Genomic DNA, 27,738 nt, shown 5'->3' with positions numbered 1-27,738 from the left:
ATACTGACTGCATTGAAAAAGATGGTTTCCGTTGGCTGGATGCCCGATGTCTATCAGCGCTATTTAGGAAGAATATTCACTTGACGAATATTATCAGCCGATTTCTTTCTGCTTGGAGCAATTATCAGATTGTTTCCTTCAGTGGTAACTAAAAGGTATATCAGAATGTACAACCCATCGTACCTTGTCAAAGATCGAATACTCTTCCACTAGATCTTTCCTTAACCTGCGAGATGGCTTGGTGGATATAAACGCGTAATGAACTCCGTACGGTGGATTCGTTTCGCTCAAAAATCAATTACTTTAAGGATAATCGATTCAGCTTCCTTGGTGAAATCTTAAGCGTTATATCGATTTCCAATTCGTTGACCAAATTCACGTGTATGGTGCTCCAAGGAAACTCGAAAGCAGCTAAATCTATGTGCACTGGGTGTAGCTGCTGTTGTTTATGGCTGTTAGTATCTTTTACTAGAGTAAAAAAATGGGTTAGAGAAGGAGAGATGTGCAACCGTCACTCAAGGCTAACTTGACAACTATGAAAAAATATTATCTTTAAATCTAGGTCTTCTGCACAGCGTGGCGTTTTTGTAAGGCAGAAGTATAGCTGAAAGAAAACTGTTAGACCCAGTTTTGAACCGCTTGAGTATTTGTAACTTGTAGAAATGATTTTCCAGTTTCATATTATAACAATTGAATTTATTTTCTATTTAAGCATTAAGCCTCCAGAGTTTATTAATAAACATAGCATTTGTATTTTATTGATTGGTTTTTAACATTTCAGTAAACCGATGCTCGGAGAAAATGAATCTTGGCCTAAATACAGTCGAGCTGATCCTAGGTACGTAGAATTGAATACGAAACCCAACTACATTGGAATTGGTCCTCGTCAAGAAGAGTGCAACTTCTTAAGGAAATATTTTGTTCCATCGAAGTGATCTCATTCAAATGCGATGGTCGATGGCTGCTTGGAAAGATCATGAATTTTGGCTATTCTTCAAAGGAATGATTGTTTTGCACTTATCACAGTTTGAATCGTCCACCATTTTGAACAGGACGATAAAAAATTCGTCTTATTACCTTCAGCTTCGCATTACAAGGGGCCTCGCTCCATCTTAAAGTCCTCCTTAATATTGTCACCCGTGAACCATAAACATCTTAGAGTTTTTTATAGAAAAACCGAAGAATTATTTCTGCTATACATAGATTATAATTTTAAATTACATTAATTTTGTTATAAAGCTGACATTAATTATGGGACAGCTCTAAAACATTGAACTGAAGCAATAAGATCCTTGGAAATTATTTAATGTAAGTTCATAAATAACATGCACAAATGCGATTAACTTTTTATAATATATATTGCATGTATATCCAAAGAAGACTTCACTTAAAATAAATTGTTGCAAACATTAACTTGTTCATTCTTTATAGGAATCTTTGTTTATTAGTGTTGGCCACAATTAGGAACCCACAAGCTGTTGCTACACCCGGTTTGGGAGAGGAGAGAAAATATTTTTGAAAATAGACTAATGTCCCGAAAATAATTATCTAATTGACCTTTGAATTTCTTCAACTCTTGCCATCAATCTAAATCTCCTTCCCCACTCAAATCTCCCATTTGTCGTTCCTAGTTCTGGGATCCTGTAAACCAGTTAATTTCATTTTACTGCCCCCTTTCAAAGGCATATAGATTGCAGTCGGGTTCCCAAAAGGTGTCTTGTTCTCAAAGGCTGTAGTCCACTACAATCGAAGTCTTTCCTCGTGCGGTTGCCCATTTGCCGTCATGTGGGTTGCTTGTCTTTGAATCCTTGCAAAATATACATTTTTTAGGTGATGTGGACACAACAATCGATGAGGTTTTACAATTCCCATCTTCAAGAAGGAATAAATCATTGATATGATAATATGGGCTTTCCCGGCTGCAGGTTAATAACACTCCTCTATATGTTTCAGTACAGGTGACCAAACAAAAATCTCAAGTTGCAAATTTTTACTGGTGGAGTATTAGGCGGTTCGGATATAGGAATGGCAGCCAATTGATCCTTTGCTGCAGTTTTATTGAACTTGGCATACGATGGGAGTAAATGAATCTTTAGGTGGTATAGTCCGTGTGAGCTTCGCTGGAACATCTCCCTGCTATTTTGAGCGTAGATTGCTTTATTTGCATTCATTGGAGTCACCGCTATTCCTGCCTCCTGATACATGTTGAATTCTGCCTTAAATCTGATTTTTTTTTTTTTTTCTTTCCACCTCTGGCATGCTCTAGAATAAACAGGGCGCTCTCCTTGGCATTTAATGCATAATGATTTTGTAGATTAACATGTGGTTTCATAGTCCTTTGCACCACGGCGAGCTGATTCAAGAGCTCAATGACAGGCCATTTGTGAGTGTCCATATTTTTGGCACTTCAAGCCCCTTAACAGACATGAGAGTTTTGATCTCAACAGGAGACTGCTGAGTTAATGGTAAGGATGATATTTCTAGTGTGCAGTTTCCCAACCCTACGTACGAAGATTAGTTTCGTAGATGTTAATTCTTGGGATTAATTAAGATTGCTTCTGACACTTGCATGAGATCCTAATCGGCAATGACACCACGGGATGAGTTAAGTGTCTTAGGGGATAACTGTGATAGGCATTCACCCGATAGATGTGACAGGAGGAGATGTTCTGAATGTCCGTCACTTCTGCTTTCTACAAGGATGGCTCCTGATAGAAGTTAATTTATTGATTTAGAAGAGTCTGCAAACACTTTTGGATAAAGGAGAAAATTTTCCTATAGTTTACTCGCTTGTATAGTGTATTATCAGGTTTTGGAGCCGATATGGCTTCAGTTTTGTCTTTTTGCCGAAGTAACATTTGCAGGGTCAAGGGATCTCTCACCAAGATGCCTACTCAAACATTGTCTGCCTGCCGCTAGTCTGAATCCTGCCCCATGAGAATAAGTTTGTATTGACACGGGTGACCCTGGCATACAAACCCGGCAAGGGTCAATTTTGTATTGACTGTAGCGCAAGGCCAACAGGCTGGATTTCCTGTTGTGTTGGCTTGCAAGATTGGGTCCTCGTGATGCTTATTGGAGGACCAGCAGCGTCTAATAGATCCTCTCCGTTGAGGGTATGTTTCTGCTGCAGGCTTTCTATAGATACTTCCATGGGCACAATTCTTCTGAATTGGCTTCTAATTTGGCTCTCTTCCAAGACACTCCGAAAGCAGTAAACATCCTTTTACTGTCCCACTTAACTCACACAGCCAACGTTTTTCACTATTCACTGAAATTCCCTTTCAGGAAGAACTTTTCTTCCTACGTATTTTGAGAATTATAACGTACAGTAGGCTAACGTTAACTAATATCTTCTTTCATCTCCCCAATTTTCTTATTTTTGCGCTGTTTTTAGAAATAATTATTTTTCTAATCACATATGAAAATATAAGTGCAATGGAAAAATAGACGAAAGTGTCTTTCTTGCAGAAATTGTAAAAACGTTTATATAGACAATTCTACCGGTCCAAGCCTTATTGGGTGAAGTTTTACCCGATGAGACAGTGGATAAATGTTCTTGGTAGAATGAAATAATCTATGGATAGAGTAGCTCTTAATTAAAGTTTTCTGTTGCGATAACCAGCTTTCTAAATAATGTAGCGTGAAACAGTTTAAATGGTTCAAGACTCCTGAACAATGAAAACACTTAGAGTAGATTGACTGAAGCTGTTGCAAGGGGTACAGACATTGCTATCGTGGTCGTCACAATTTGTATGCTTCAGTACACAAATTGTGACGACCACGACTCAATTTACTCCTACAGTAAAATATTTTTAATCTTAAATTCTTCATTGGACACTGCTGACCAGTGTCCTGTCACCATGCTGCTCTTCGAGTGCTTTCTTTCGGAACTTCGACGAAAGAGTGCGTGGGACAGTGACCTTTCTTGAAGTGTGAAACAGAAAGCTTGCCACAGAAACGTTAACATTCTGATACTGCATTTGTTGTGGTAATGGGGGCTCAATCACATCCAGGGGTTAACAGACATCTCATGGATTTGCTAGAGGCAACGCAGCCGAGGCAGGATTTGTATGTAGAAAACTTCCCGAATCATATATCAAATAAGACCTTCCGGATAATACAAGGCCTAATCGGTTAATTTAGAAAGGCAGTTTCATATGGCGCTAGATTTGATTTGATTTGATTTGGGTTTTAATGGCGCATAAGCAACTTGGGCTATAATGCGCCAAGACCAGGTCATGTATAAAAGAGTAAACTTTCAGTGACCTAATTAGTTAGGTCACTATGTCAAAAAATTTAACAAATGTATAAAAAACAGAAAATCACAATAAAATGTAAATTTTATATATAAGCAAAAACGTTTATTGATTTTCAAAAGCTAAAAACAGCAGACACGTGGTCATTGTCGGATAAAATCTGGCTGAGTGTATAAGGCTCAGCCAGACGACTAAAAGCGGTAAAATAAAAATCACGTTCAGGGGTAAAACATGGACATACGGTTAAAATGTGATAAATAGATAAAATGGTGTCACAGTTCTCGCACATAGGACAGTCACCTGCCCTCAGCAGAAAAGAATGTGTAAGATGACTGTGTCCTATGCGGAGACGAGCTAGAACAACTTCCTCCTTACGATTCCTGCGCAGACTAGACTGCCACGGTTCAATTACAGGCTTTATACGATATAATTTATTCGCAGTCTGTCTATTCCACGAATCCTGCCATTGGGAATGTACCTTTTGATGTACTATTTGCCTGTAGTCTGTATAGGGGACTAACAGGCAGCGGTTATTATTGGGAACTGCTGATTTGGCTGCGGAGTCAGCCAAATCATTTCCCCTAATCCCAATGTGGCTGGGAATCCAGCAGAAGCGGATGTCATATTCGCGTTCATGGAGAACGTGAATCTTCTGCTGGATGCTAGACAGAACTGGATGAGGATTATATCTCACAGATATTAAAGCCTGTAACATGCTAAGAGAGTCGGAATATAAGATGAACCGTTGGTATTGGCATTTACTAATTTGATCCAAGGCTAACTCAATTGCGTGCAGCTCTGCAGTAAATATGCTGCATTCAGAGGGAATCTGCTCTGATATAGTGCTGTCTGTAAAGACAGCAGCAGATCCCACATATGATTCCGACTTCGAACCGTCTGTGTAGACTGGCGCGAAGTCAGAATATTCAGTTCGGTGTGCTGAATGAAGCTGCAGGTAGACACTGGATGGAGTGTCCGACTTTCCCCAGTTTCTAAGCGACAAGTCACATGCCGGGACACGAGCATGCCAGGGTGGAAAGGGTTGCTTTGATGTTTGGGCAACCTTGTCTACCTTGATATTAAGTTCTTTGAGTAGCTCTTGGAAACGAATACCAAAAGGACGATTGGCAGTCTTTCGAGTATTGTATAAATTTTCCCACCGTGGCTCAAAAACGAATGGCCACGTAGGATGGTCTGGCAGGGATTTCAGTTTTAAGGCGTATTTTAGAGACAACTGCTTACGTCGAAGTGATAACGGTGGTTCGTTTGCTTCGACGTATAAGCTCTGGACTGGAGATGTTCGAAATGCTCCAGTAGCGATGCGTATAGCCTGATGATGGACGGGGTCCAGCCACCGCAGGACACTGTCTCGGGCTGAGGAATATACCTGGGACCCATAATCTAGTTTGGATCGCACTAGTGCACGGTAAAGCCGAAGAATGGTACATCGGTCTGCTCCCCAAGATGTAGAGGAGAGCGAGCGGAGAATATTAAGTCCAAGTGTGCACTTGGTGCGGAGTTGACGAATGTGATCCAAAAAAGTTAGTTTTTTATCGAATATGAGTCCCAAGAATTTTGTGTTCGCTGCTACTGGAATTGCATTTTGTCCGAGCCTTAATTCAGGTTCAGGATGAAGATTACGCTTGCGACAAAAGTGTACGCAAACGGTCTTCTCCGGCGAGAACCTGAAGCCATTAGCAAGTGCCCAGGAATTCAGACTATCGATGGCTTTCTGCAGTTGTCTTTCAATAACCCTCATGTTGCAAGACTGGCAAAAAATGCTAAAGTCATCAACATGGAGGGCACTGTTTACAGTTGGAGGAAGTTGTTCTGTGATGGAATTTATTTTTATGGCAAAAAGCGTGACACTTAATACTGATCCTTGTGGTACTCCCTCCTCTTGGTTAAAGGAGCGAGAGAGTGAGGATCCCACACGAACTTGGAACGATCGTTTGGCGAGAAAGTTTTGAATAAAAAAGGGGAGATGCCCTCTAAGGCCTAGGTTACGTAAATCTTTTAAAATGCCAAATCTCCAAGTTGTGTCATACGCTTTTTCCAAGTCAAAGAACACCGACACCAAGTGTTCGCGTTTTAGGAAAGCATCCCGGATGGATGCTTCCAATCTAATAAGATGGTCCAAAGTGGACCGGTTCCTTCGGAAGCCGCACTGGATATTGGAGAGAAGGTCATTTGCCTCGAGATACCATATTAAGCGAGAATTAACCATTCTCTCCAGGATTTTGCACAGACAGCTAGTCAGAGCAATAGGACGATAGTTGGTGGTGAGTTTTGGATCCTTTCCTGGCTTAGGGAAGGCAAGAACGATTGCCTTTCGCCAGGAATCCGGAAACTGCCCTTCAGTAAAGATTCTGTTATACAGAAGGAGCAGACAATCCATAGATTTTGGTGATAGATGTTTAATCATATCATAATGGATGCCATCTGGCCCAACGGCACTTGCTTTGGAAAGAGCGAGGGCTCTTTCCAGTTCCTGAATAGTGAAATCCCCGTTGTAGGGATAAATGCTTTTAGATTTAAAGCTGAGTGCCTGTTTTTCGATTTTATATTTCAGGACCAGGAACTCTGGGGAATACGAAGATGTTGCAGAGATGTTAGAGAATGTTTCCCCAAGAGAATTAGCTATTGCAGTTGGATCTGCAATAGCGCATCCATTATAATCTAGGATTGAAGAAGGGTGGGATGTATATTTTCCCTTCATCTTCCGGATTTTATCCCAGACTACCTTAGAGTTGGTAGACTGGTTAATAGATGATGTAAAACGGATCCACGATTCCTTTTGACTCTGACGACGGATGTAGCGTGCTTTGGCTCGTCCACGTTTGAAGGCTATAAGGTTGTTCGTGGTAGGATATCGGCGAAATATCCCCCACGCTTTGTTTTGAGCCTTTTTTGCTGCTGTGCATTCTGAATTCCACCAAGGTTTGGGAAATGGTGGAAACCGGGCTGATGTTTTTGGGACAGCATTGGCAGCTGCTTGGACGATGATTTCTGTGATGTACTTTACTGCGTCATTGATCGGCTCTTGACTGACTGTGCAAAGATCAAAATTTGCCTGATGTTGGAAGGCAGTCCAGTCAGCCTGATCAATCTTCCACCGTGGTAACCTGAAAGGAAGACATGGTCTCCCACTGTGTGACAAGGTTATCACGGGGAAGTGATCGCTTCCGTATGGATTCTCCTCCACTTCCCAAGTGAGTGAAGGGAGTAGAGAAGGGGAGCAGATAGAGAGATCAATGGCAGAAAAGGTACGGGTAGGCATGTGGAAAAAGGTGTTTCTTCCAGTATTTAGAAGGGAAAGGTCATTGTCATTGAGCATACGCTCAATGACTCGTCCCCTTCCATTGATGTTAGCACTACCCCACAGGGTGTTATGTCCGTTAAAATCCCCGAGAAGTAAGAAAGGGGGAGGCAGCTGCGATAGAAGATCATCAAGGTCTGCCTGGGAGATGTCAGTTCCAGGCGGCAAATAGATAGAGCAGACGGTTAATAAAAATCCCACCGTAAGGCGAATTGCGACGGCTTCTATGCTAGTTGTAATTGGCAAGGGCTGCACTGGGGTCTGGTTACCCACAAGGATAGCCACTCCCCCATGCACAGAACCCTCCGCAATTCTATCCTTACGAAAAATTGTGGTGTTATGCATCGTGGGATCGTCATTTGCCTTTAGGTATGTCTCCTGCAAGCAAAAGCAAACTGGCTCGTGCTTTTGCAGGAGGGCCTTGATGTCATCTATATTTCGCCGGAATCCACGACAATTCCATTGTAGGAATTTAGCCATTATTTTGGCTTGGTGGGTCCATCAGGCGGCTTCCGAGGTGCTGAGGGCTTACTTTTATCAGTCTTGGATTTGTCCTTTTTGGGAAAGAATGGACGCTGTCCCGTGTCCATTTCCTCCTCCGCGAAGAGTTCCAAGACTGACTCTTCGGGTACCTCCTTCTGCACTACATCCATCGTTTCTTGGGTACTAGGGGGGACTTCCCCTTTTTTATTCTTTTCTTTCGCAGTTACCTTTGGAACTTGTGGAGCATTAGGAGGTACCGATATAGGAGTGGCAGCTGATTGGTCCTTTTGTGCAGGTTTTTGAGAACTTAATAGATACCGCGCGATGGGAGTGAAAGACTCCTTTGGAGGAATGGTCATGTCCGTCTGAGTTCCGACGGAACATCTCCCTGCTACCTTCTGGGCGTAGGTAGGTCTGTTGGTATTTAGGGGTTTGACCGATTTCCTTGCCTCCTGGTATGATATGTTAAGCTCTGCCTTCAGCCGTTGAATCTCTTTTTCTTCTTTCCACCTCTGGCATGCTCGTGAATAGGCCGGGTGTTCGCCTTCACAGTTAATACAGTTGGGTTTTGCGGCTGAACATGCTGTTGTTTCGTGGTCCTTTGCACCGCATCGAGCGCATGCAAGGACTCCACGGCAGGCCATTTGAGAATGTCCATACTTCTGGCATTTGAAACACCGTAAAGGGTTCGGAATGTATGGACGCACTGAACAGTTGATGTATCCAGCTTTAATCTCATCAGGAGGTTTAGGAGTGTTAAAAGTCAGGATAACGCTCCTGGTTTTAACAATTTTTCCATCCCTTCGCGCAGTGATTCTCTTGACGGCAATGACTCCCTGTGGTTTCAATTCGGAGCAGATTTCCTCCTCGTATACGTCGAGAAGGTCCCACTCCGAAATGACACCTCTAGATGAATTGAGTGTTCTGTGTGGTGTCACTGTTATAGGGATTCCTCCGATTGATGTTGTTCGGAGTAGGTGTTCTGATTGCCTGTCATTTTTAGTTTCAATTAAGAGGTCTCCAGAACGGAGCCTCTTAACTGACTTGGGTGAACCTGCTAACCCATCCAACCCTTTTTGGATAAAAAAGGGCGACATTTTACCAATTGGTTTTTCTCCGGTGGAATGTATGATTAGGAAACTTGGAACAGGCCCTGATGGTACTTCAGTTCGCTGCCTTTTTTTAGCAATAATGCTATCTGGATCATTGTCTATGTTTTCAGATAGGGACCGGGTTGGGGACCCTGAAGAAGTAAGTTTATCAGGATTCATGAGTTTTTTTAAGTGGTTCAGTGCCCGGGCTCCCCACCCACCACGGAGCCCAAAGGGACGCCCACTACCCGGCATGCAATAAATGCGCTCGGGAGTGGGACGCCAGGGCTACCCAGACACCATACCCGCACCGCCGCCAGCCTGAATCCTGTCCCTCGGACCATGAGGGTAGGGGCATGGCTTTGACACGGTTGACCCTCGCAGGCGAACCTACTAGCCGATTGATCCTAGCCGGGCCTTTCAGGACCACCCGTCTTGTCGAAGCAGGGGCCAAAGTGGTGTATTGAAGCTGGGCCCCTCAACCACCAGGATCCCCCTTTCCGAATTTCCACGGGTCGCAGCGCACGGCAAACACGCCGGATTCCATTGATGTAAGCCCGGAACCTAGGCTGTGGGCGTTGGATCCCAGTGATGCTAGTCTGGAAGTCCAGCAGCGTCACTGGGAGGTCCCCTCACCACGTACAGGTGCCCACGTCGAGGGGTATGGCGCTAGAACTGAAACAGGGAGATTCCATAATCACATTGAGAAATGGGAGCATCCGAATACGTGGGACATGACTTCGTGTATAATTGTAGGGGAAGATGGTTATTCACATCTTCAGAGAGAAGACTTCATCATCAGCCATTTTCAATCTACTGCAGGATGAAAGCCTCTCCAGCAACGTTCCAGTTCCTTCTGTTTTGAGCACTGGCCATCCAATTTACTACCCACAAACTCATGAATTTCAGCTATCCATCTTCGCCTTTGTCTTCCAGGTTTTCTTCTAGCTCCTCTTGGGTACCATTCTGTTATTTTCTTAGTCCATCTGTCATCATGTCTTCGAGCTATGTGTCCTTCCCAAGACCATTTTAGTTCTTTAGTTTTGATAAGAATGTCCTTTACTTGAGTTTCCTGTCTAATCCATGTGTTTCTCTTCTTATCTAACAGTCTGATTCCCAATAAGATTCGTTCCATTCTTCGCTGTGTAGTTCTCAGCTTCTCTTCCATTCTTTTGGTGTAGTTCTCAGCTTCTCTTCCATTCTTTTGGTGTAGTTCTCAGCTTCTCTTCCATTCTTTTGGTGAGTGCCCAAGTTTCACTTCCATAAGTCGTGGTGGGGAGTATAAATTGGTTCATTATTTTACGTTTCAGACAAACTGGGGTATTGCTCTTCAGTATGTGACTATATTTCTTGAATGCTATCCATCCAAAATTTATTCCTCTCTTGACTTCCAGCCATTTATCTTTATTACAGCTAATAACTTGTCCCAGATAAGTATATGACTCCACCTTTTCAATTACTGCTCCTCCAATCATTATTTCCCTTTCCGTGGCATACTTGTTCATCATTACTTTTGTTTTAGCCATATTCATCTTTAGTCCAAAATCCTTACTAACTGTGCATAACTGATTAAGATTTTCCTCTAATTCTTTGGGATCGTGGCTTATGACCACAATGTCATCTGCAAATCGTAAATGGTTTAGGTACTCTCCGTTCACATTGACTCCTTTCTGGGACCAGTCTAATCTTCTGAAAGCTTCCTCAAGGGCAGCAGTAAACAGCTTCGGAGATATTGTGTCTCCTTGTCGAACTCCTTTCTCGATTTTAAATTTGCTACTGTCTTTGTCTAGTCTAATAAAGGATGTAGCACTCTCATATATTTTCTTCAAAATCATAATACAGGGTGTTTCAGTTAAACGTTTCAGAACTTCTAAGAGGGGTAGGGTACATCCTGACAACTCGAAATCATATAGCAATGTGGGGTCGGAAATGCTTTCCTGAAGCGGTGTTGTACACAGAAGCACCATAAAGAAAAGAGACCGTAAGTGAGAAATCGTTTTAATAATACATGAAAAGAAGCAAAAGGGGATTTGTGCTACAAATCCCCTTTTTCCTGCTGAAGTGTTGTTTTCCGATGAGGCATCCTTCACAAGGGAAGGAATTTTCAACACGCATAACGACCATATCTGGGCGGTCGAGAACCCGCATGCAATACGACGTCGTGCAGCACAGATTCGATTTTCGGTCAATGTATGGGCCGGTATTATGGGAGATCACCTCATCGGACCTTACCTGTTACCGTGTCGTCTAACCGGACCTATCTACTTGATCTTTCTGCAGCAAGTATTGCCACAACTTTTGAGAGATGAACAGGTTTCTGCATCGACGCAACAGACAATGTGGTTCCAACACGATGGAGCCCCTGCCCATTATAGCGGAGATGTTCGTAACTACCTGGATGTCACATTTGGTCAACAGTGGATCGGACGTGGTAGTCCCGTGCGTTGGCCTGCTCGGTCACCCAACCTATCATGTCTTGATTTTTATTTCTGGGGTCATATGAAATCGCTAGTTTATGACACCCCTGTTGACAATGCTGAGGAGCTGGTTGCAAGAATCGCAGTAGCTGCCGAAGAAATTCGAAATTCGCCTGGAGTATTCCAGAATGTTCGGATGTCCATGCGTCGGAGATGTGAGGCGTGCATTGTAGCCCGTGGAAGAAACTTCGAACACTTACTTTAATCCATGTACCTTTTGCTTCTTTTCATGTATTATTAAAACGATTTCTCACTTACGGTCTCTTTTCTTTTTATGGTGTTTCTGTGTACAACACCGCTTCAGGAAAGCATTTCCGAACCCACATTGCTATATGATTTCGAGTTGTCAGGATGTACCCTACCCCTCTTAGAAGTTCTGAAACGTTTAACTGAAACACCCTGTATATGGGGTATCTATGCCTTGTCTTTCCAGTGCCCGAAACATTGCCTTATGCTGTATGGAGTCAAATGCCTTTTCATAATCCACAAATGCCAGGCATAATGGTGTTTTATATTCATTTGCTTTCTCCACTAGCTGTGATATTACGTGAAGGTGATCCATAGTTGAGAATCCTGTCCTAAAGCCAGCTTGCTCTTTTGGTTGATTCTCATCAAGTATTCTTTCTAATCTGTTAGTAATGACCCTTGTGAACAACTTGTAGATATGGGATAACAAGCTAATTGGTCTATAATTTCTGATTTATCTCCTTTCTTATGCAGCAAAACTATGATTGCATTATTCCACTGCTATTCATTTGCTTTCTCCACTAGCTGTGATATTACGTGAAGGTGATCCATAGTTGAGAATCCTGTCCTAAAGCCAGCTTGCTCTTTTGGTTGATTCTCATCAAGTATTCTTTCTAATCTGTTAGTAATGACCCTTGTGAACAACTTGTAGATATGGGATAACAAGCTAATTGGTCTATAATTTCTGATTTATCTCCTTTCTTATGCAGCAAAACTATGATTGCATTATTCCACTGCTTAGGCATAGCACCTTTTCTAATGCACTTTGTGAAGAGCCTTGCCAGTTTTTGTGTTATGTCTCTTCCTCCCAATTTTAACAACTCTGCAGTAACTACATCTTCCCCCGGGGCTTTCTGATTCTTCATTTTCTTCAATGCATGTTCTACCTCATCAGGAAGAATATCGGGTATGTCGTATGTGTTGCTACTTTGCAATCCATGTTCCCCACTGCTGGTATCATTCCCTCGCTCCTTGTATAATTCTCTATAGTAGTCTTCTGCTGTTTATAAGTACACCATCGCTCTTCTTCAGTTTCAGTATCATTTGTCTTTCTGTATTACTGCTCATGGCTGCTGATTTAAATCCTTTGTTTTCTCTTAATGCTTGTTCTACTTTTCTTGTGTTAAATCTTCTTATGTCCTCTCTGAGTCTCTTTCTAATGGCTTTGCATAACTCAGTATACTCAATTTTCTCCCTGTCAGTGTTTATCTTACTCTTCATTTGTCGTCTTCGGTTCATCATGACAAGTGTTTCTTGACTAATTTTTTCTTCTTTGGATTTCTGTTTCCCTATAGGTTTCTTGGGCTTTACAACTTTGAGAAAGTTGTAATATTCCTCGTCGATATCTTGGTCCTGAGCAGTCTGCAGAAGCTCAAACTTGTTCTTCAGTTCCAGTACATACTGCTTTTTCTCCTCCTCTGTTATCTCAAAGACCTTTGTATTATTTACTCGAGTCAGTTTTTTCCTTTCCTTTCCTACATCTATATCAAGTGTACATCTTACCATTCTGTGATCACTTCCAACATTAACCTTATTCAGGACGGTAACATCATTCACAATATATCTTCTGTTAGTGATGATGAAGTCGATTTCATTAGTTGTTAATCCATTTGGACTCTTCCATGTCCACTTTCTGTTCACCCTTTTCTTGAAAAAAAGTGTTCATTACTGACAGTCCTTGAGATTCTGCAAATTCCACAAGTCTTTCACCTCTTTCATTTCTTTCACCAATTCCAAAATTTCCTATAGTTCCTCTTTCTGCGCTGTTTTGCCTTTTTCCAACCTTAGCATGGAAGTCCCCCATAATAATAGTGTAGTGGGTTTTCTGCTCATCTAGAAGACTCTCAATTTCAGTGTACATTTCTTCAACCTCTTCATCATCATGGCTCGATGTTGGTGCATAAATTATTATAATCTTTAGCTTGTACCTCTTAGAAATCTCGAATATTAGTCTTGATACAATTGGTGATGTACTTTTGAATTCCAAAATGTTGTTTTTAAAATCTTTATGGACCAGAAACCCAACTCCACCTTCACTCCTTTCACTGTTTCCATTGGTGTACAGCAGATTTCCACTTGATAAACGTATAAGTGATTAATTTCTTCTTCTTGTTTCAGCCAAACCGATGATATTCCAATTCACATTTTCTAATTCCTTTTCCAGTTCTAATATCCTGTCTTCACCGATGAGTGATCGTACGTTATAACAGGCCAAGTTCAATTTCCGTGCATGGCAGCCTGGTCGTACCCAGAGATTCTTAGCACCCTCTGCTTCCACTCTGATCCTCTCATTGCCGTAAGAGGGAGAGTGGAAGCTGCTGGGGACTGAGGACCATTTGTATTGTTGTGCTCTCATTGCTGGAGGGTTTGGTCTTTTCCTCTTCACGCTGACCAGGCGTCTTGAAGAGAACCACTGTACACGTTTGTTGCCACCTAAGTGATGTAACAGGGCTTACCATCGAGAAGGTGTGCATGAGTGGATTTTAGGGAGGCAGGCCAACCGGACTTCTCCTAAATCTTCTGTAATAGAGAGATATTGGATCCATCAGTGTTTTAGGCTGAGTGTCTGATAACACACAGGATACCTGTTCCCCTCTAAGCCCCTATAAGAGAAGACTTACTAGAGCTGAATTCTCCCAACAAGATTTCTTCAGCAGATCTATTGGTGATCAGCATTTCCTAACCGATGTATTGTTTACTGATAAAGGTGGATTTAGTAGAGGGTTTGTGTGGTCAGTTTTGGGTGAGTAATTTCCAATAAATGCATAGTTCGTCCAACTGAGATTTTCTTTTGACCCTCCACGTGGCAGGGTATGGGCAACGTCAGGCCCCACTAGGAACCTGGCGGCGAATAAGCCGGTCAAACAATGGGCACAACATATCACACTGCACAGACATGGCCCACACACTTTCAAGCCTCTGGCTTGAAAGTGTACTGTCCTCGAAACACACGCGGAGTTGGGAGAAGTCTCAGGTGCCGTTTGACACGAACATACCTTATTTCCTTCGGACTGGCCATCTGGACTGAATGATCTATAACTTTGTCATAATTTGTGTGAACATTGAGGGAAATAAGAGCAAAGTCAAGAAACAAACTAATGATTTTAATCAAGCTTTCATGACATTAGCAATAATTCTAATCATACAAACTTTTAAAGAACAATTTTATTATTTCTTGGACAAAATTCTACAGGCAATATTCACCGACACTAAAGAATAAACCTGAATTTAGTTACAAAATTAAAACATTACTAAAAACCGATTGATAATTTATCTTAAAGAAGTCTGCTCCACAGCCTAGGAAAGATTTGGCCAGTGGGAATAACCTGTCTTACTTTGGCTAATTTTAACATCCAAGATGAGCTATTATAAATATGGGCTGAGGATTTAACTAAGGTCAAAGGTACACAGATTTATACTGGATCTTCAGGAGCATCCATAAGATAACATTTTAAATAGCAGTCTTTTAAAGACTTTCAAATAAAATTATATTGGAAACCATTGTATCAACATTGCGTTAAAAATTAACGCTGACTATAAACCTCCCCGATACAGTCAAAGGCTAGGATGGTGCCTCCTAGGTACCTAGTTTATTGTTGGTAAAATAGGAATAACTCATCCCAATGAAAAGAAATCGAATTCCAAAATATGAAGTCTGAATTTTTAGGCAGAGTATGGACGCCTGTTTTGTTTTTTAAATCTTAATAGAAGTTGATGTGAATAATAAATCATAGATCCTTCTTATGGAAGGAAAATTAGCATCGGTCTTCTATGCTAATAGGTAAGAAATAAAACCCAATTACTGATTATAGTAATCCAGAACCTCAAACGTTATGAGGACTAAAAGAATAAGATTCACTGAACAACAGTTAATGTCCATCGACGCCATGTTTGAGCTACAATCTTATCTTGTACGTAAGGCGCAATATTTTGGCACATATAAAATAAATTATGTAACTTAATGCACCTTATATAAACAAAAAACTGTCCACCTGTAATCCATAAATTTCCCCCACTTTAATGTACAATGGAGACGACTATAGTGATGCCCTCAGAGTCAAAATAGACAACCGACCCTTGAGAAACAACTGACATACCAAGGAGACCTTGCTAGGGATAACGTTGGCGCTAAATTGCAGCCTGAGCATAGCTGGAATGCTTTTGGAATCTTTTTATTCACCTAAATAGATTAACACGGTATCTTGAAAAAGAACATGCTTGTATGATTTCCACCTAAAACATGGAGATAAAATGGTATCCTTCGCTGGATTTAAGATGCTCGTGCAAAATGGAAATCATAGCATTTCAGCATCCCATGTCCACACAAGAAACCATGCGAATACTTGATGTTTCTCACATGTTACAATCTAAAATTAATGGAAGAGAGAATTCGTTTCATGGAAAGCTTAGTTGTTGCAGACCAAGGCTTAAAAAAAGCATTATTCCAGGCACCCATTTGGAAAATTACAAGAGATCTATCTTTTATAGTAGAAGTGAACTATTGCTAACTCGGGTTAGACTATTTGGTTTAATGCCTTTAATTTCTAAGAGCTTAAGCAATCATTTTTATCAATTACTACCAGAACGATTATCCAAACACTTCGGATAACAGGATGTAGTTCGGATCGGCAATGTCAGGCTGGATGCAATGCGGTCGAGTCGCCCGTCCACATAGCACTTTACTCCATGAGGGAGAAATGATAAGGTACGATGCTGAGTCAACCTTGTTGCGAACAGATTATCTCAAAAGGAGTGGGAGGTCCAAACACCAAGAAAACTAACTGTTGTGTTAAATTTTGTTCTCTGCTGTGGGAACTGCACTGTGAACAGAGTTTCTTGGACATAACGTTTGGTAGAAAAGTTATTTTTTAAGGATTACTTAGCTGTTATTAACTATCACATTGAAAGCATTATTTCAGAAAGATTGGCTAATTTGTGCCCCTGCCTTGCATAGCAGTAGAGAAGCATAGCATTACTTCCAAACCTCTGAAGACGATCCACTCCACAGCCATTAATACCGAGGATCATTCCTCGTGGTTTTGTAAAGGTTAAGAGCGGCTGAACCTACCCTTGATATCATTTTAGGCCTGGAATACACTTAAGCATACCTATACCACCCATTTCCTAAAGTTGTGATCTTCAAGACAGAACTTCGAGTGGAAGGAACTCCCACAAGGACCTCTAAGAGCTGTGCCGCTCTGGAGAATCCTTGCTTCAAGTTGGACGAAAAGTCTTGTACTTAGGGGTCTTCCTAGCTGAGCGGTTTATGTTCTTGGCGCATGACAACTATGTGCCAAAGGTCCTTTTCTCAGCGCAGCGTTCTACTTTTCTGGGGATTATCGGAGCCTGCAGAACTGTTGCTACTGATGAATTGTTTTAGCTGAGAATGCCAGCAGACCTCATCGTAGCAAGAGCCCACCTACGGTACTGCTTGAAGCAGGGATATTCTGGACTGGTCTTTGGGGTCCGTGCGTGCCTGGTTGGGCCGGCCCGACACTACCCCTCCGCGAACCCAAATGGTTGTTCTGTCAAAGTCACTGTGCTTTGTTGGAGAATTGAGTTTTGTATTATTACTAACTATGTTATAAGATGTATAACCTTATTAACCAAATTGCAAGTATGGGACAACGCAATGCTGAGAACTATATGCATATGGGCAGAAACCCAGGTGGGATCTAGGATAGACGCTCCTTCAAATGAACTTCAAGACATCCCCGCGACCAAGTAGACTGGCACGGCTACACAGCGATCTTCCTTGTGACTATATTTGTGCCCTTTCCATAACTGATGGAACTTATATCAAATTGAGTTCAGTGATTGTGCAAACTACTTCTACTTGGAGGCTCACATCCACGTTGCGTTGGGTGGGTGGCCAAGCGACGCCTGGTTGGCTGAGATTACCCTGACAACCGAACAGTTTAATGGAAAAGTGATTCATCATTTTCGTGCCTCTTTTGGACTCTTGCATCGAGCAATTCGAACTTTTTTATTACGACTTCGATATTGTGAGCTCTTTGGAATTACACCTATTGTTATTAGGAGTTAATATTTATTAAACTTTGTACGAGTATTTATACTTTGTTGCCCATAGCTGCACAGTCTGAACGTGATCAGCTTGGAACTTCGAGGAGATGGATGAGAGCCAGTTTCAGGATATGGCCTCTGCGCCAAGGGCGAGGCCACTTGCTGTTAGGCTGCAGAGGAAGAACCTGGGACCTCTTCGATGGTTTGTTTGTTGTTTGGTTTTATTGGCGCATTAGCGACTAAGGCTATAATGCGCCAAAACCTAGTCATTAAAAAATAAAATTTTTAGTGGCCTAACGAATTAGGTCACCAAGTCAAAGTATAAAAACAAGTATAAACTGTAAAAGGCAAATATCAGTAAACAAGAAACATTAAAAGAGTTCATTTTTTAAATATGTATGGGTAAAATGGTTTACTGATTTCAAAAAGCTAAAAATAGCAGCCACATGGTCATTGTCAGATAAAATCTGACTGCGGTTATACGGCTCAGTCAGATGATTAAAAGCGGTAAAACGGGTGCTGCTAAAATCTGGACATTCAACTAAAATGTGTCTTATTGTTAAAATTGTGCCACAGGACACACACACATAGGAGGGTCATCAGCCCTCAGCAGAAACGAATGAGTTAAATGACAGTGTCCTATGCGGGTCCGGGCAAGAACAACTTCCTCCTTACGATTCCTGCGCAGACTAGACTGCCACGGTTCAATTACAGGCTTTATATGATATAATTTATTCGCAGTCTGTCTATTCCACGAATCCTGCCATTGGGAGTGTATCTTCTAGTGTATTATTTGCCTGTAGTCTGTATAGGGGACTGACAGGCAGCGATTATTATTGGGAATTGCTGATTTGGCTGCGGCGTCAGCCAAATCATTTCCCCTAATCCCAATGTGGCTGGGAATCCAGCAGAAGCGGATATCATATTCACGTCCACGGAGGAAGTGAATCTTCTGCTGAATACTAGCCAGAACTGGATGAGAATTATATCTCACAGATATTAAAGCCTGTAACATGCTCAGAGAGTCGGAATATAAAATGAACCATTGGTATTGGCATCCACTAATGTGATCCAAGGCTAACTCTACAGCGTGCAGCTCTGCAGTAAATATGCTGCATTCAGAGGGAATCTGCTCCGATGTAGTCGTGTCTGTAAAGACAGCAGCAGATCCCACATATGATTCCGACTTCGAACCGTCTGTGTAGACTGGCGCGAAGTCGGAATATTCAGTTCGGTGTGCTGAATGAAGCTGCAGGTAGACACTGGATGGAGTGTCCGACTTTCCCCAGTTTCTAAGCGACAAGTCACATGCCGGGACACGAGCATGCCAGGGTGGAAAGGGTTGTTTTGATGTTTGGGCATCCTTGTCTACCTTGATATTAAGTTCTTTGAGTAGCTCTTGGAAACGAATACCAAAAGGACGATTGGCAGTCTTACGAGTATTGTATAAATTTTCCCCTCGTGGCTCAAAAACGAATGGCCACGTAGGATGGTGTGGCAGGGATTTCAGTTTTAAAACGTACTTTAAAGACAACTGCTTACGTCGAAGCGATAATGGTGGTTCGTTTGCTTCGACGTATAAGCTCTGGACAGGAGATGTGCGATATGCTCCAGTAGCAATACGTAGGGCCTGATGATGGACGGGGTCCAGCCATCGGAGGACACTGTCTCTGGCTGAGGAATATACCTGGGACCCATAATCTAGTTTGGATCCCACAAGTGCACGGTAAAGCCAAAAAAAGGGTCCATGGGTCTGCTCCCCAAGATGTAGAGGAGAGCGAGCGGAGAATATTAAGCCCACGTGTGCACTTTGTGCGGAGTTGACGAACACGATCCAAAAAGGTCAGTTTTGTATGGAATATGAGTCCCAAGAATTTTGTGTTCGCTGCTACTGGAATAGCATTTTGTCCGAGCCTTAATTCAGGTTCAGGATGAAGATTACGCTTGCGACAAAAGTGTACGCAAACGGTCTTCTGCGGCGAGAACCTGAAGCCATTAGCAAGTGCCCAGGAATTCAGATTATCAATGGCTTTCTGCAGTTGTCTTTCAATAACCCTCATGTTGCACGACTGACAAAAAATGCTAAAGTCATCGACATAGAGGGCACTGTTTATAGTTGGAGGAAGTGGTTCTGTGATTGAATTTATTTTGATGGCAAAAAGCGTGACAGTTAACGTTGATCCTTGTGGTACTCCCTCCTCTTGGCTAAAGGAGCGAGAGAGTGAGGATCCCACACGAACTTCGAACGATCGATTGGCTAAAAAGTTTTGGATAAAAGAGGGGAGACGCCCTCTTAGGCCTAGGCTATGTAAATCTTTTAAAATGCCAAATCTCCAAGTTGTGTCATACGCCTTTTCCATGTCAAAGAACACCGACACCAAGTGTTCGCGTTTTAGGAAAGCATCCCGGATGGATGCTTCCAATCTAATAAGATGGTCCAAAGTGGACCGGTTCCTTCGGAAGCCGCATTGGATGTTGGAGAGAAGGTCATTTGTTTCGAGATACCATATTAAACGAGAATTAATCATTCTCTCCAGGATTTTGCACAGACAGCTAGTCAGGGCAATAGGACGATAATTGGTGGTGACTTTTGCATCCTTTCCTGGCTTAGGAAAGGCAAGAACGATTGCTTTTCGCCAGGAGTCGTCCGGAACCTGCCCTTCAATAAAGATTCTGTTATACAGAAGGAGCAGACAATCCATTGATTTTGGTGAAAGATGTTTAATCATTTCATAATGGATGCCATCTGGTCCAACGGCACTTGCTTTGGAAAGAGCGAAATCTCTTTTCAGTTCCTGAATAGAGAAATCCCCGTTGTAGGGATAAATGCTCTTAGATTTAAAGTTAAGTGCCTGTTTTTCGATTTTATATTTCATGACCAGGAACTCTGGGGAATACGAAGATGTTGCAGAGATGTTAGAGAATGTTTCCCCAAGAGAATTGGCTATTGCAGTTGGATCTGCAATAGCCCATCCATTATAATCTAGGATTGAAGAAGGGTGGGATGTATATTTTCCCTTCATCTTCCGGATTTTATCCCAGACTACCTTAGAGTTGGTAGACTGGTTAATAGATGATGTAAAACGGATCCACGATTCCTTTTGACTCTGACGGCGGATATATCATGCTTTGGCTTGTGCACGTTTAAAGGCTATAAGGTTGGTCGGGGTAGGATATCGGCGGAATATCCCCACGCTTTGTTTTGAGCTTTTTTGCTGCTGTGCATTGTGAATTCCACCAAGGTTTGGGAAATGGTGAAAACCGGGCAGATGTTTTTGGAACAGCATTCGCAGCTGCTTGGACAATATTTTCTGTGATGTACTTAACTGCATCATTGATAGGCTCTTGACTGACTGTGCTAAGATCAAAATTTGCCTGATGTTGGAAGGCAGTCCAGTCAGCCTGATCAATCTTCCACCGTGGTAACCTGAAGGGAAGACATGGTCTCCCACTGTGTAACGAGGTTATCACAGGGAAGTGATCACTTCCGTATGGATTCTCCTCCACTTCCCAAGTGAGTGAAGGGAGTAGGGAAGGGGAGCAGATAGAGAGATCAATGGCAGAAAAAGTACGGGTAGGCATGTGGAAGAAGGTATTTGTTCCAGTATTTAGAAGGGAAAAGTCATTGTCATTGAGCATATGCTCTATGACTCGTCCCCTTCCATTGATGTTAGCACTACCCCACAGGGTGTTGTGTCCATTAAAATCCCCGAGAAGTAAGAAAGGGGGAGGCAACTGCGTTAGAAAATCATCAAGGTATTCCTGGGAGATGTCAGTCCCAGGTGGCAAATAGATAGAGAAGACGGTTAATAAAAATCCCACCGTAAGGCGAATTGCAACAGCTTCTATGCTAGTTGTAATTAGCAAGGGTTGAACTGGAGTCTGGTTACCCACAAGGATAGCCACACCCCCATGTACAGAGCCATCCGCAATTCTATCCTTCCGAAAAAATGTGATGTTGTGCATGGTGAGATCATCATTTGCCTTTAGATATGTCTCCTGCAAGCAAAAGCAAACTGGCTCGTGCTTTTGCAGGAGGGCCTTGATGTCATCAATATTTCGCCGGAATCCACGACAATTTCATTGTAGGAATTGAGCCATTATTTTGGCTTGGTGGGTCCATCAGGCGGCTTCCGAGGTGCTGAGGGCTTACTTTTATCAGTCTTGGATTTATCTTTTTTGGGGAAGAATGGACGCTGTCCCGTGTCCATTTCTTCCTCCGCAAAGAGTTCCAAGACTGAATCTTCGGGTACCTCCTTCTGCTCGACATCCATCTTTTCTTGGGTACTAGGGGGGGGACTTCCCCTTTCTTATTCTTTTCTTTCATAATTACCTTTGTTACTTGTGGAGCATTAGGAGGTACCGATATAGGAGTGGCAGCTGATTGGTCCTTCTGTGCAGGTTTTTGAGAACTTAAGAGATAACGCGCGATGGGAGTGAAAGACTCCTTTGGAGGAATGGTCATGTCCTGGTCTGAGTTCCGACGGAACATCTCCCTGCTACCTTCTGGGCGTAGGTAGGTCTGTTGATATTCAGGGGTTTCACCGATTTCCTTGCCTCCTGGTATGATATGTTTAGCTCTGCCTTCAGCCGTTGAATCTCTTTTTCTTCTTTCCACCTCTGGCATGCTCGTGAGTAGGCTGGGTGTTCGCCTTCACAGTTAATACAGGTGGGTTTTGCGGCTGAACATGCTGTTGTTTCGTGGTCCTTTGCACCGCATCGAGCGCATGCAAGGACTCCACGGCAGGCCATTTGAGACTGTCCATACTTCTGGCATTTAAAACACCGTAAAGGGTTCGGAACGTATGGACGCACTGAACAGTTGATGTATCCAGCTTTAATCTCGTCATGAGGTTTAGGAGAGTTAAAAGTCAGGATAAGGCTCCTGGTTTTAACAATTTTTCCATCCCTTCGCACAGTGATTCTCTTGACAGCAATGACTCCGTGTGGTTTTAATTCGGAACAGATTTCCTCCTCGGTTACGTCGAGAAGGTCCCACTCCGAAATGACACCTCTCGATGAATTGAGTGTTCTGTGTGGTGTCACCGTTATAGGGATTCCTCCGATTGATGTTGTTCGGAGAAGATGTTCAGACTGCCTGTCATTTTTAGTTTCAATTAAAAGGTCTCCAGAACGAAGCCTCTTAACTGATTTGGGTGAACCTGCTAACCCATCTAACCCTTTTTGAATAAAAAAGGGCGACATTTTACCAATTGGTGTTTCATTTGTAGAATGCATAATTAAGAACCTTAGGACAGGCCCTGATGGTAATTCCGTTCGCTGCCTCTTTTTAGCAATAATGCTGTCTGGATCTTTGTCTATGGTTTCAGATAGGGACCGGGTTGGGGCCCCTGAAGAAATAAGTTTATCCGGATTCATTGAGTTTTTTATATTGTTCAGTGCCCGGGCTCCCCACCCACCACGGAGCCCAAAGGGACGCCCACTACCCGGCATGCAATAAATGCGCTCGGGAGTGGAACGCCAGGGCTACCCAGACACTATACCCGCACCGCCGCCAGCCTGAATCCTGTCCCTCGGATCATGAGGGTAGGGGCGTGGTATTGACACGGTTGACCCCGCAGGCGAACCTACTAGCCGATTGATCCTAGCCGGGCCTTCCAGAACCACCCGTCTTGTCGAAGCAGAGGGCAAAGTGGTGTATTGAAGCTGGGCCCCTCAACCACCAGGATCCCCCTTCCGAATTTCCACGGGTCGCAGCGCACGGCAAACACGCCAGAATCCATTGATGTAAGCCTGGAACCTGGGCTGTGGGCGTTGGATTCCAGTGATGCTAGTCTGGAAGTCCAGCAGCGTCACTGGGAGGTCCCCTTACCACGTACAGGTGCCCACGTCGACGGGAGTGTCTCACAAAATGCAACACAAGCATCAATGAAACTACTAACTGAATCATCCGAGATTTAGTTTGAATGAGGGATTTGTGGGACAAATCCTTCCCATCCAATTTTAACTTCTAATCTTTCTAAGGCAATGGAAGTTTGGGAGAGTATCCCAATGAGTATTAAGAAAGAGAACCACTCCACGTTGCAATACTTAAATCTACGGTAGAAGTACCAGAGATTACATACGATGATGGATGGGTGAAACGTTTTTTATCCGAGGCTCTGGTTAGTAGATTAGATTTGGAAGAATTGAATAATTACATCTATATTAGCATCATAAGAATGATGCCCTACTGCTATTAGGAAGAAAACAGGGAAGATGGTACCAGAATCGGCAGATAAAGAGAAAACATTGAGTAGGAGGGGACACCGAAAACGACTATACAAAGATTCAGAACTTATACTATAAAAAATGAAAAAGAAGTGCTCATATGGTATTACGAATTTTCCTTAAAGATCAACCCAAATAACAGCCTATTTGTAAATCCCTGAGAAAAATGGTTCCTCATTTTTGGGAAACATTTTTCTCCAGGGTTTAGAACATGTTTGATCAAAATAAAAAATGTTAAATCAAAATTAAGTTGGTTACCAGCAAAAGTCCAAATTTCGTCACGACTAACAGACCATGGCACGAAAACTTCACACAGAAAAATGAGTACTTCTTTCGAAGGAAGATGATTATGTCCACTGGGCGCTGGCAGGAAGATCAGCAGAGAATCCATTCGAAGAAAACAGGAAGAAGGCTGAAATTTCCGTCACAAGGGCAATCCACGATATCTAGCTAGTAACGGCAGTTCACGGATGTGACAAACACTTGGTCGAAACCATTGACTCTAAATACTTGAAGAATATTGATGTTAATGTTAAGATCATAATTTAGTTCGTCTCTTTTCAAAGCAGGATCTTTATTAAATTCTTCGGAAAGATTAATTGAATTGTCCAAGAGTTGTTATACTTTCTGTTCTTATTGAGAATAGAACCTAAGGGGGGAAATTACTTCCGAATCCGATGAGCACTTCCAAAAAATTCTAATCCCAAAGGGTGGATAGCGTCGACACCATTAAGTAGCTCAGCTAAGGCCTTCACTGGCTTTTGAATATGATGCATATAAGGATTCCGGAGAAGGGGCCATTGTCGGCAACATTGGCTGATTTACCTTTGTCTCATAGCAAACGCAAAACACAATAATATTTAAAGTTGCATTATGTTAGGAGAATACCAGACAACTCCAACAAAGAAAAGAAACAGTTCATGACAATCTAAAACGTTTCTAATTTAAAATTCTGGAAAGCTTCACAAACCTTATTAGAACTGAATTGAGTTTAATTGGAGTTCAGGATCTACTGTTATCCTAGAAACTAAATACAATCAACGGATCAGATCACTTGGTACTGAAAAATTAAGATTCATATACCTAGTGATCATCCGATTAATATCAAAACCAAAACAAGGAATCAATGCTAGAATACAATCCTGGAGCCAAGAGCCCAACTCAATATATTAAAACAGTGAAAAGAACTTCTGCAGGAATTTCAAATTAACAAGGACCAATAAAAGCCTCTACAACAACAAATGTAGCAAAGCGGGGGGGGATTCTACTCAAAAAGGTCCAATTAGATCAATTGCTTTGATTAAACACAAATGCAGTCCATCTCATTCTCAGAGTAGCCAGAAACCAACAGGAAATCGTAGCGGAACTTACAAAAGTCAAGTTTTGACTGACAAGAACTACTTATAAGTGCCACCAACAACGTTTGTCACGACTAGGAGTTCATTTTGTCCCGAATCTTTAGACACTGTACATTTTTATAGGATATCTACAACAGGGACCACCCTATAATGATAAATCGTGCCAAATATTTAAACAACAATCCTTCTAGTAAAGCAGAAATGGAACGACTTAACTGAGCCAAGTTTACCGCTCTGAATCTTACGTAAAATTCCAAATCTTTTAAGGCGCTTGATAAGTTCTACGTCTAAAAGGTGGGGAGAGCTAAATCCAACATGCGCCTTCATAAGACACCACAAGACTATACGACCGCACAAGAGAAACTATCACACTGAAGAACGAACACAACCAATAAGAAAAAAGCCACAGCGCATGTCTTTATACCTGTGCTTTGCCCGCGTCATCTGCACGTTTGACTTCAACCGTTTCCGTGCATTTTGAATTGATAACCCTTGCAAAAAGCGTACTTCGTCATAGGTGATAGCTTATCCTTTCTCTTGCGTTTTATTTTATTGAACTCAGTATATATTAGAGTGGTAGGTTAAGTAAGGAAGCATTGCTCAATTACCATCTGGCATTTGTTAACCAACTTGATATCGTATTGTCACGTTGAAGGGACGGAACCTAATAAACAAAGTACGACTACATCACAACAGAAATCAGATTTCTCCTAATGTTCATTTTGTTTGGTACACTGACCACCAAAAGGCTTTGGACTTTGTGTCATGCCGAAATGGTGTGCCTCAACAAATGAATTAAAATATTCGCCCCGTGTTGGGTAGCCTTTCTCCGTGATAGACGCTTACACCGGGCGTGGTATTAACTCCAGAAGACTGCGGAAGGTGTCCTCAGGTACCCTAGACCAGTTGAACAGAAGGACGTGCCATAGTAGGGTGTGGTAACCGCTCTCGACTAATGAATGCTACGTTCCATCACATCCCACAAATGTACAATGGGATTGATGTCGTTAGGGGGGGGGGGGTTGGCAGCCAGAGGAGCACAAGACAGGCTTGGATATGATCTTCGAATCCTTCCTGCAAGATTCTTGTCTTTTTGAAAGCGTCAAATGACATCTGGATACAAAGGACATCAAGTAGGGCGAAACGTGGTCCGAAACAATGCCGAGGTAGATCCGTCGACATTTATAGAATGCTGTAGAGCAGCTCCATAACGTTCGCGATACGATTTCCTTGTGGCCGTGTGTTCAATGGCGATGAGTAGACCCAGCGATGTCCATAAAAACATTCCCCAAGCCATGATACCACTGGTTCTCGGCCTGTTTTCATCCAACTGTCCAGTCTGGTTACTACTTCAGGTTTCACCTTCTCGCCGTAGACTAAGCAGCCGTCCATCCGAATTATATAGCTGAATCCTTGATTCGTCTAACTACGAAACTCTTTTCCAGTTGTCCAATGTCTAGAAATGGTAAAATAGTGTTTGTGTCCACGCTTTGAAAAAGGCCCTTAAAAATTCGTCTCCTCGTCCCCCTTCCTTTTCCCATTTGCACGGGCTTTGTACTTATGGAATGACACGCATTATTTGTGCTGTCATTATATATGCTGCGCTTGACATCACTCCTAGTTGCTGTGGGATACGTGGAGACAGGGGTGGTCAATGTTTTGACTCATGAGTATACTGCATTTTATGTCCTCGTACAGTTTAAATACTATATATATATACCTTTCTACTTCAGTCCACTTATGTTTAATAGATTAAGTTCCCAGAAGGAAAGAAGGGGGTGGTAATACAGCGTTCCCTTCACTTGTACAACTCAATTCAGCAAAATTGCACCGGAATAATGTAGCAGACCAAGGCATCCTATATTTGAGTATTAGCAAATTGTTACATTTTAAGCATAGAGGATTGTAATGGGTCAACCTTTTAGTTTCTGACTCCTGCTCTTTGACTACATTTTGGGGACTTCGGAATAAGGACAAATCAAACAGCCTTTGAATTGCTCCTTGAGTGTAATCACAGCATTCATTCCAAGTGGTGGGTAATGGCCTCAGTTGCTAATGCGCCAATAAACCCCAAAGTGAACCAATTCATTCCAAGGTTCAAAGGGTTAAACATATAATCTTGGCCGATTTGATTTAAGGACGCGGTTGCATCAGTACACTTGACTTGGCGCATTATGACCCTAGCTGCCAATGCGCCATTAAAAACTAAATCAACCAACCAGCATCAATACATTGGACGATTTCTTTTTT

At 42.3% G+C, this 27,738-nt stretch overlaps 2 pseudogenes; both read left to right on the top strand.

Annotated features, from left to right (window-relative positions):
- LOC150075245 (acetylcholinesterase-1 pseudogene) overlaps positions 1–935 on the top strand; it is a 53,164-nt pseudogene extending 52,229 nt beyond the window's left edge.
- Positions 936–3,068: 2,133 nt separating this feature from the next.
- Positions 3,069–27,738, top strand: part of LOC150075244 (acetylcholinesterase-1 pseudogene) — a 35,485-nt pseudogene continuing 10,815 nt past the window's right edge.

Source organism: Mastigoproctus giganteus, chromosome 14, assembly GCF_048544385.1.
Source record: "Mastigoproctus giganteus isolate SK-2022 chromosome 14, ASM4854438v1, whole genome shotgun sequence".
Taxonomy (NCBI): Eukaryota; Metazoa; Arthropoda; class Arachnida; order Uropygi; family Thelyphonidae; genus Mastigoproctus; species Mastigoproctus giganteus.
Note: the sequence above shows the minus strand (reverse complement) of the source record. Positions and strands in the feature narration are given on the sequence as shown.